Source organism: Lactuca sativa, chromosome 5 (assembly GCF_002870075.4).
Source record: "Lactuca sativa cultivar Salinas chromosome 5, Lsat_Salinas_v11, whole genome shotgun sequence".
Taxonomy (NCBI): domain Eukaryota; kingdom Viridiplantae; phylum Streptophyta; class Magnoliopsida; order Asterales; family Asteraceae; genus Lactuca; species Lactuca sativa.
Window position 1 is genome coordinate 332,402,420 of NC_056627.2, and position 10,725 is coordinate 332,413,144.

At 34.5% G+C, this 10,725-nt stretch overlaps 1 pseudogene; it reads left to right on the plus strand.

Moving 5' to 3' along the window:
- Nucleotides 1–4,221: 4,221 nt before the first annotated feature.
- On the plus strand, nucleotides 4,222–9,319 carry LOC111897877 (60S ribosomal protein L2, mitochondrial-like; annotated as a pseudogene).
- Nucleotides 9,320–10,725: the final 1,406 nt, after the last annotated feature.

The following is a 10,725-nucleotide window of genomic DNA, read 5'->3' on the forward strand; positions in this document are numbered from 1 at the left end:
AACGGAGCTCGTATGAGGAAGATACGAATTTTTGAAGTTTAAAATCGAAATTACGAAGCTGATGATAGGAGTGCTGACGTGGCAGCGCTACAGCCGTCCGATACTGATGACAAGGCTCGCTTTTGATCACACCACGTCGCCTCGCTTTCGCTATATGCCCCGCGTCCGAGGTGAGTACGCCTCGCGAAGTTGGCAATCCTATCCGAGACTACGCCCAACGTAGCCCCGGTACGCCCAACGTACTTCTGAGGGTTCAGCCCTATAAAAGGGTGCGAGGATGGCCGGGTTTCACATACCAAATCCCACACTCTCTCTAGCCCCTTTTGAGTCCCCTAAAGTCTAGGTGAAGCCCTAGCACCCGAAGGAAGCCCCGAGGCTCCCGGAGTCCCGAGAAAAAGGGTCTTTCGGTTTCAGAAACGCTGCTCTGAGCAATGCCCGGTTTTCTTTAAAATCCTCTGTAAGTGAGTTACGCTTATGCAACTTTTAATATAGCTTTCAAATAATTATAGTAATGTTATTAGGTCCTTAAAATAATTATTTGGGCTATTATTATGAGTTATATAAGTATCGTTTAACGTTTATATAATAATAATAATAGTCAGACTATTAATTAGTCGCGGTTATCGTTAGACTAAACCCTAGTGGTATTAATACTAGGTTTTATCGAAGGAAAATTGTTTTGAGAGTATCGAAGCGCTGTCTGAGTTCTGAGTCACCACCATATCAAGTGAGTGCATCGTCCCTTTCATCTTACACATAGATATAAAGTATTTTAATATAAATTACATGCTATGTGTGCATATTGTCTAAATACTTGTTGTCTATGCTGGTGAAAGATTTTTATACATGTTTTAAATAATGTAAATTGTATAAAATATTTTATATCTACAAAATATGTTGGGTAAAACATGGGTAGATGAATGATGAGGGGTAAAAGCTGAAATAAAGGAACATTAGTAGTATGAACCTAGTGCCCTATAGGTAAACATTGGCAGCAATGGACCTAGTACCTTATAGATGAGCACTGGCAGCCGCGCCACAACCCGTAGATGTTTTAAATCTACGGTAAACGTCCTAGCAGCTGCGCTCTAAGGACAGTATCGGCAGCTGCGCCTAATAGGGAGCCTTATGACTATGATAGTAGCGTTTAAAGGTCAATACCGACAGAAGCGCCTCATAGAAAGTGGTATCAGAGCTTTTTGGTTTTGTTTTCAATTAGATTTTATACAAAAGTATGAATTTGACATATTAGGGTTTATAGCAAATAAACCCTAAAGGCTTGATTTTCGAAATCAGGGTTCCTAAACCCTAGATTTCAAAATTTTGATAGGGTTTCCCAAACCCTTTCCTTAGCCTCCAAGATTTCAAATTTTAGGGTTATCCAACCCTAGGGTTTTCGAAATTGCCTCCTCCCCAAGATATGATTCCTAAATTTTAGGGATTTGGATAATGTCATATCTTGTAATTATCCCTTTAATTGTTTAATATGGTAATTTAAAGATTTTAAGTTATCCCATCCCAATTTTCAAATTTTTGGGGATTTAAGAGATTAAGTTAAATTAATAGATAATCCTTCAAGATTTGATGATTCAAATTAATTGTTTAATTTTGGGAGAATTATTAAATCAAAGTTTTAATATTTAAAATTTCAAATTAAAAGATTTTAATTTTCAAAAATTTTAAATTTGATTAAAACCTTAGTGATTTGAAATGTTTCAAAACTTGCCCTCAAGTTTTGGAATTTAAATTTAATTAAAAGTTTAATTTTAAAATGTTAAATTCTAAAACCCTTATTTTTGAAAAGTTCAAATTGCACCCTAATGGTTTTATTAAATTTGTATAACTAAAAGAGAGTTAATAAATCCATAATGATATGGTTTATATTTAATTAAATTAAAAGTATAATTTGTTAAATTAGACCACATAGTATTTTAAAAGTGTAAAATACACCTTTATACTGTATATAAAATTAAAAAAATTCTAATATTATATATGTATAACTTAAATGTCAGTCTTACCGTCAGTAGGCCTCATTCATGAAGCTGGTCTATAAGGGGGTTAAGGAAGCGGCCTGTAAAATGACCGTCATTGGGTATCCACTCTTACCCACCACACTCTTGACTAGTGGAAGATCGTTAGCCGAACGGGTAGGATAGGGCAAACCCTTTCCATTAAAAGTATAATGAATTATAAAGTAACTAAATGTTTTTACAAATTTCTAAATCTTAGTTACTTTAGGCAAAAGTGAATTTGATGCAATCCCATGAAATTACACTTTGTATCCTTGCTAAGACGATTAGTGGAGCGAGTGTGGTTAACCGACACACTAAATGGATTCTAAGCAAAGGTAGCGAAGGGTGACTCGATGTTTGTCATAGTTCAGTGGAGCGTGTGTGGTTAACCGTCACATCGAACAGGTGACTGTAACATTGGGGGCACCATGTATATTTGCATGGTTATTCACACCCTGTTTTGTGATCCTTGGCATCCCAGTCACAAATCGAGGGGCATATCGAGATTTAAACATGCCATTGAAAAGTTCAATGAATCTCAAAGGATCTAGGAGTTTTCAATACATTTAAAACTTAATCTCTTTTTCGTTTTTCATGGTGGAAAATTAGTGAATCGTCATTCAGTTACCTTCAAATGTTCTGCAATTTGGGTTACGACATCCCTCTCCCAAGTTGTAGAGTATTGTGTTGGGTCCTAGCCTTAATATCTCATTTGGGTGTTTTATTAAGGACTCAATAAATCAACTAACTTGAATTTTCTCCCGTTTTGTAGATGTCAAAGTATGACAATTATGATCTTCCCAAATCCCTTGGAACAAGCTCTCCACATGAAGATGATATTCCACGATTTAATCGAGGAACAAGAGATCATGCTTCACTTCCTCTACCTCCTCCTATTGTTCTCCCTAACCCACAAGTTCAAAGGCTTGAAAAGTTCAAGCTCACTCAAGCCCTGTTGGCGATGAAACATGAAGATGGAAAACCCGTGTGTGCTCACGTCCTAGGGAAGAAATCACTGATCGATAGTTTGATAATGTTAGGTGCAACTTTCCCAAAGAAGTTGGCTGTAGACTGGGTTCTTCAGTCACTCCCTAAATCATATAATAAGTTCATAAGAGAGTATTATATGATGGATCTTGACGCAACCCTCATTGACCTAACTTACATGCTTATTGCCGCTGAATCAGAAAGGATTTGGCAAAGTAATGGAACATATTTTTCTGGTAATTTAACCAACCATGCTTCCGTGGTCACTCCAGAAGAAGCCACCTGTTTCTGCTGCCAAAAGAAGGGGCGTTGGAAATGAAGTTGCCCGGATCACCTGAGGAATCCAAGAGATGGGAGAGTCAAGGAGTATGGCTCTACTTCAGGTAAAATCTACTATCTAACTCCATTAAGTTCCTATTCATTGATTCTTAATACATGATGTGATAAGATTACATTTGAATGTTTTTGTAGGATCAGAAAAAAAAAGAGGAAGCTTGATGAAAGAACGAGATGAGTCTGATCACGAAGAAATGGATTACGATCACATGGATTCGAAGATCAGATTTTGAGCTTAGGAAGTTATGATAAATTTATTAGGAATATTTGATTAATTAGTTTTTCAGTTGATTTTGCATTGTAAGGACATGTTTTCCGCTGCTTTTATGAATAAAATAATTTTTTTTGGTTTGTCTTATATATATATATATATATATATATATATATATATATATATATATATATATATCCTTTCAATGAAATCGTTGTGAAAATTGATGTTTGTGTATTTCTATAAATGGATGTGATTCTTAGTTATGTTATTTATGGAAGTGTCAAATTTATCTAAGTAAAGAAAGATTCTCATCGCCTAAATTTCAATTGGACAGAAGCTTGAAATCATATGATTTAAGTCATGTGATGTATGGAAATCTTAGTACTTAGAAAATTTAAGACTAATATATTCCTTGACAAAGAGCCAAGTAAAGGACTAAAAGATTGGATTCACGATGTTGTGCACTAGTTGAGTCCATCATAAATATCAACAAGATTATTCATCATATCTTTACTATATTATTAAGGATATTGCCCATTTGTTGAAATTTAAGAGGTACTAAACCTATTGCATAATATACAATCAATTTATTCATACCTTTTAATACTCTTATCACATTTCCGTTTTACAAATTAATTGCATTAAATATTCATATTTTTGTTTGACAAATTAATGGCATTAACATTGACGTTTCATAAATTGAATCAAAAAAGTAAACATACTATTTTTCTCCTCTGTCATCTACACTCGCATTTTCCCTTAAACAAATAGCAAAAACCCTATTTTGAAAAGACGACATCGCACTTCATCCGCCTAACTCATCGTCATCATCACCATCGGTAGTGAATCACCACCCACTCTCCAACCTCGCACCACTCGCTGTATCTGTATCTGATCACCGTCGCCGCCACCTACTGTGCTCTCGCAACACTTTTTGGTGACAAGAAGCCACCACGCTCTCTCTTTATTTCCTCTGTCCTCTACACTTTCACCACTCGCTTGAGATTACTTCGAGGATTAGCAAATTTCAGATGAGATCCAAGCACTCTATTAGCCGTAAGTTTTTTTTTTTTAAATGCAAATTCAAAGTTGAAATTGTCGTGTTCAAGAGAAATGAATCTGAAAAAGGGGCTCAATGAAGATTTAATTTGATGTCGGAATTAATGTGCAAATACAGATTCTTTGTTCCAGTTTTGATGTCAAACCTAGCTCTTTCAAGTTATTACACGTTCGAGTGTCGTCTGTGTGTCTCTAGCCTCAAAACCCACGTCTGTATAAGGTCAAAATGCGTGAGGGTATCGGTAGTCACCCAAGGCAAAGTTCTGTTTTTGAGGTTTCAGCTTTGCTGGGATATTGGTTCTCTCAGAGTGTTAATTTGGTAATAGTAATGCCGAAAACACGTGTTTTACGAATTGCTGATGAAACAGGTGAATTTTTGAATTTGTTTGCTTGATGCTCTTCTTGTTGAACCCTAACTTCAATTTTACAATAAGAAACAACCTTTTTTGACATCAGAAGCGAAACTTTCTTTGACATTCCTAGACCCTGGTATACTCTTTTAAATAAAAAGAGTTGATTTTGTTCATGTACATTTCAGTAAACACTTATTTGTACATGTAAAAATGCAAATATATTGAAAGACTGAATCATATGATGATAAAGTAAAAAGAAATTGGTATTTAAAGTTGCATATTTTCAATTCAAGATGGATAATCAGTACCAGAGAGATGTCACTTCCAGCTTTCTTAATTTGATTGTAGAGATGTGGTGCTTAGGATTTGAACATTACTGATTATATTGTTATCTGAAATTCATCTATGATTTATCTAAACAAAAACATTTTTACTGACTTTATCATATTCCTACAGGTGTTCAAAATGTGAGCTCTGAAAGGCCACTTAGGCAATTCGTTACAACTAAAGATAAGTCAACAGGTAGAAATTCAAAGGGTTGTATCACAATTTTCCACAGAGGGGGAGGGGCAAAATGGTCACAAAGAACAATTGACCTAAAACGCAACACTTCATCAGTAGGTGTAGTTGAACGAATTGAATACGACCCAAATCGCACTTCACGGATCGTAGTGGTTAGATGGGTCGAAGGGGCAACCGTTGACCACCCGAAAAAAGTCAACTCCCTCCAAAAAAACTTCACCCCACCCCTTAGATCCTACCCTCCATCTCCATCAAAGGTCAGTTTTCATTCTCTTCAATTCCTGGAATGTTAGAAGACAAAAAGGTGGAATCTTTAAGGCCTAAAACATATTATGTAGTGGTTGGACTTTCAAAAGGTAGTAGGATGTTGAGTGGTCAAAGTCAAAGTCAAACGGGGACCCACATGAGAAATGTTAAGGATGTTTTCTTGTCTGCCTTTTCATCTTCAAATGGGAAAAAAGACATGATGCTCCTTATTCGTTTGTGAACATGTTGGGTGTTCCAAGAATGGCGGTGGCAGGGTCAAAACCGAAATTTTTTGTTCCAAGAATGAAAGATGATGTGAAAGAGAATGAAAGTTTTTTGCTTAATGTGGTAAAAAGGTGGGATAAGGATAATGTTGTGTGGGGACATAAGATGAAACGAAAAGCGGTTGTTTCTTGGAAGAGTTTGAGACAAAGGGGGATTTTAGGTGTTGTTAATGAGTCAAAGTCAAAGTCAAAGGTGAGAGAAAGTGAAAAGGTGGAAAAATATGAGAAATTTGGAGTGGATCGAGCTCCTGTGAGTTATATATTGGCTACCTAAGTGTCGATTTATCTGCTATCTAAGTGTCGATTTATCTGTTACTTGTCTGTTGTGACAAAAAAACAACATAAATCATAATTATATTGAAAAAAACAAATATTTAATCAGGTTTGTAATCAAGAGTGTACATTTATATATTATTATTTTAACATTTGCACAGTTTGACATAATCGGGTTTGTAATCAAGAGTGTACATTTATATATTATTATTTTAATGATATTGATAATTGTTTATATGTAGTAAACTATTTGTGCAAAAGAATTAATCGTCTCTACAATTTAATTTTTGAATAAAATATCCGCACCCGGCGCTTGGCGCGGGTAAACGGCTAGTATGTATATTTATATACACGTATTCTTTTATATAAAACTATATTTTATATAAATAAACTCTAACTAGTTGAATAAGATATAAATATCACTTATAAATAATCATGCTTTATGAAATAATTCATAAGTTGTTATTTCTCCGGTAAATATTATTTCCATAAATAATAAATTTCTAATTAGTAAAATATTATTTCCATGAAATAATAATTTTCCAATTAAATACAAGTGTTGATATATTTATTAATAATCAAATTATACTAATAAATAATCAACTGATGGTAACTTGCTATAAAGTGTGACTCTATATGATCATATGTTATTAGCAATATCATTCTATAATGGATCTTAGACATATTTGATCTTTCTAATATGACGTTAGGAATGCAATGCATTAAAGGGGAGGATCATGATTATGTATGTGGATTCATGTTTTTTAGAAAAAATGAAAACATGGAAGCCACTATGTATTTTATTTTCAAGAATTCTTGTAGAATTGTGTGTGTTTGTTTGTAGTTTCTTTATTAATAAATTGAAATATCTTTTTGGAATTAATTTATATATATTAAATCGTGAATTTTGATGGATTTGAGGTTGATCAGAGAAGATGATCGAAGATGGTGACCAGAAGGGGATGATAATGGTGGTGGATCCTAGGGATTAGCTTTAGAACCGAACCGGTTTGGAACCAGAACCGAATTTTACATATTATATGAACTTAGAATCGAAATGTTGGTGTTAGTCTTACTGTACTTTTAAAATGGAACAAAGAATAACAATGCACTTTCAAAATGGAACCAATAATAGCAATACACTTTCAAAATGAAACCAAGAATGACAATACACTTTCGAAATGGAATCAGGAATAGCAATGTATTTTCAAAATGGAACCAAGAATAGCAATGTTTGGAATTAGAAAAAAATGTAACATTGATATGTTGTCTTCCAAGGCATGTAGCTAATTTAACATTTAACCAAAACATGTCTTTTTAAAAAGTAAAATATAGTACAAACACCAAATTACATGTTAGAAAACAAATTAAATAATTCTGACTTCATACGAGTGAGTTATGTGTATGTTAAAAAAGAGATAAAATTAAAAAGTAAATAGTGATGAAATAGAAAAAACACAACATTGATATGTTGCTTATATCTAAGTCAATATATAACCAAAATATGTCTTTTTACAGTCTAAATTCGAAGTACAAACACCAAATTACATGCTAATAAAAAATCAAGTTATTCCAACTTTACATGAATGAGTTATGTGTATTTTAAAAAGCGGGACAAAATCTAGAAAATATTTTGAAGATTACAATCAATTGCATGTATAATGTCCTTTCAGATTTCTAGTCCGGTTCCAATTTTTGAGTCGGGTTTAGATGCACCAAACCGGATCGAAAATTACTATTTTGTTTAACCGATAACCAAACCGTTTGTGAAATACCGGTCCGGTTCCGGTTCTCTGGGTACTTTCTCACTAGGGATTCGAAGGTTGTTAATAGACAAAATTACAAGAATGGTCCATGTGGTATGTCAAAACTAGCAATTTTGGTCCAAAATGGGTTTGGCTCGCAAGGATGGTCCAATAGTTTCGTTTTGTTGCGAGTTTAGCCCAAAAATTTTAAAACTTTTTATAATGATGGATTTGCCCTTGGCATTTTCCCTTTTTCAATTTTTTTATTACATAAAAATCTCTCTCTCTCTCTCTCTCTCTCTCTCTCTCGATTCATCTATGTTCTTCCTTTTGTCCCCATTTCACAAACAGAGAATGAAGCACCAGTTGTTTTGACACCGGTGGTGTTGCTGTGGTGACCACTGTGAACATCCACCACCTCTTCGCCTATCACATCACCACCACGACCACATTAAACTCCACTTTAGTTGTATGCCAACATCACCACAAACTTACCGGTGTTCCACCATATCCAGTCCGAGCCACCACAGTCGACGATGAGGGAAGGTACTCGCCAACTGCCACCATTAATCACTGTATTTCCCGACTTTCTCCATCAACCCCCCTTTGAATCTGCAACGATGACGAGAGAAGGAGACGGATGTGAGCTCGTCGACTGCCAGCCTTGTTCCGCCCATCCTAGTCTCTAAACACCACCTCTCACCACCGTACATGACCTCACCACCCTCGTTACCTCTCTCCAATCATACTGCACCGCTAAGGAGGAAACCCAGCTCCTCCCGTCGCTCTATCACCCAAACAACTTGTTGTTATCGCTGTTGTTGTGAGTTCCGACCACCAAATGTTGCCACTCCCTCCGACCACCAGCTTCCTTTCTCTTCATTCTCCCCGGAAGGAAAGAAAAGCAGGAGGAAACACGTGTAGTGATTTATTTCAGATCCAAAATCAATGGTGGGTTTTTGTTTCTCTTTGAATCGATGATGGGTTTTTGTTTCAGGTAAGGTTTTGTGTGTGAATTTTGTTTCAGATCTACCCTTCTTCGTCTTCGTTTCAAATTTGGAACCAAGAACATACCTACATTCAACTTTTGGATTTGGGTTTTATTTCGGATCCAAAATCAAGAACAAAGAACACCCTTTGTGGATTTGGATTTGGGATGTTGAATGGTGGTGGGTCACGACAGGGGGATGTGGAAGAGCTGCCACAGTCGACTGTGGTGGCTCTCTTCGCCGGAGAAGTGAGAAACGAGGGAGATAGACGAGTTGGAGATGAAAAGGTGGTGGAGTAAAGGGAGATTGATAGAGAGAGAGAGAGAGAGAGAGATTTTCTTTTTTTTTTCTTTTTCTTTTTTTAATTTCTATAATAGAAAATTTGAAAAAGGGAAAATACGAAGGGCAAATCCGTCATTATAAAAAGTTTTAAATTTTTTGGTCTAAACTCGCAACCAAACGAAACTATTGGACCATCCTTGCGAGCTAAACCCATTTTGGACAACAGTTGCTAGTTTTGACATACCATAGGGACCATTCTTGCAATTTTGTGTTGTTATTTGTTAATAATGAAAATAAGAGTAAAATAAAAAAAAATAAAAAAAAACATAAAAACTAAGAAATAGAATAAATGAGATTAAAATGGTAATTTACATGCATTTAACGGAGTCCGAGTAATGATATCAGCCAAAATGATCAATCTTGATGGATTTTGAAATCTTAGGGACCATTTGTATCAGTTTTTCTAAAAGCAAGACCAAAACTACATAAATATGTATAAAACATGGACCACAACTATAATTTACTTTAATCTATATTTTTCAATGTGAGATAATCGAATATAGTATTATTTAAAAAAGTTTAATATACTATATTAATAGCCATGTCATTAGAGCATTTAGTATGTTTTAAGATTTGGCCATATATATTGACAATTTTGGTTAATGATTTGTTGTAATTAAAGAGTAACCATATGTCTTTTAATATTTACCAATTTAGTCCTTTTTGACCATTTTTGCCTACCTTTTGCCCCCTTTTTTTTTCTCCTTACTACTTATTTTTCATTAAAGATTGGCCATTCATGTTTTAATATTTCTCTCTTTTAGTCCCTTTAACCATTTTGACATTCCTTTTGTCTCTTTTTCTTTCTACCGATTTGTGCTTCATTTTTCCGCCTTCGTTTTCTCACCGTCATCATTTGTGAATAAAACAAGACACATTTCAGTAATTCCAAATTCAATAAGCATACACGATCAGCCACAATAATGACTTGTGGTTCACCACGAGCTCACCCACAAGTTTAATATTAAATAATATTAAAACATTTATTATTTAAATATATTATAATTTATAATTAAGAAAATAACTTAATAATAAAATAGTGATTGGTTTACAAATTTAGTCCCTTTGGGTTTGAGGCTTAGTCAAGAGATAAATTGGTCTTTTTAAAAAAATCTAACAACTGAGATGTTAAAGTTAACAACATAAAGATCGAATGGGAATATGACTTGTTAAGGTAATTATCTTTTTGGTTTGTTCACATCTAGGTAACTATTTTTTTATACTCATCTAGGTAACGAACTTGTTATTAGTATTCACATATGACCATTATGAGCTGATGTAACAGCTTACATCCGGTAATAATGGTTATATGTAAACACTTTCAGCAACTTCGTTACCTAGATGTGTAAAAAACAGTTACTCA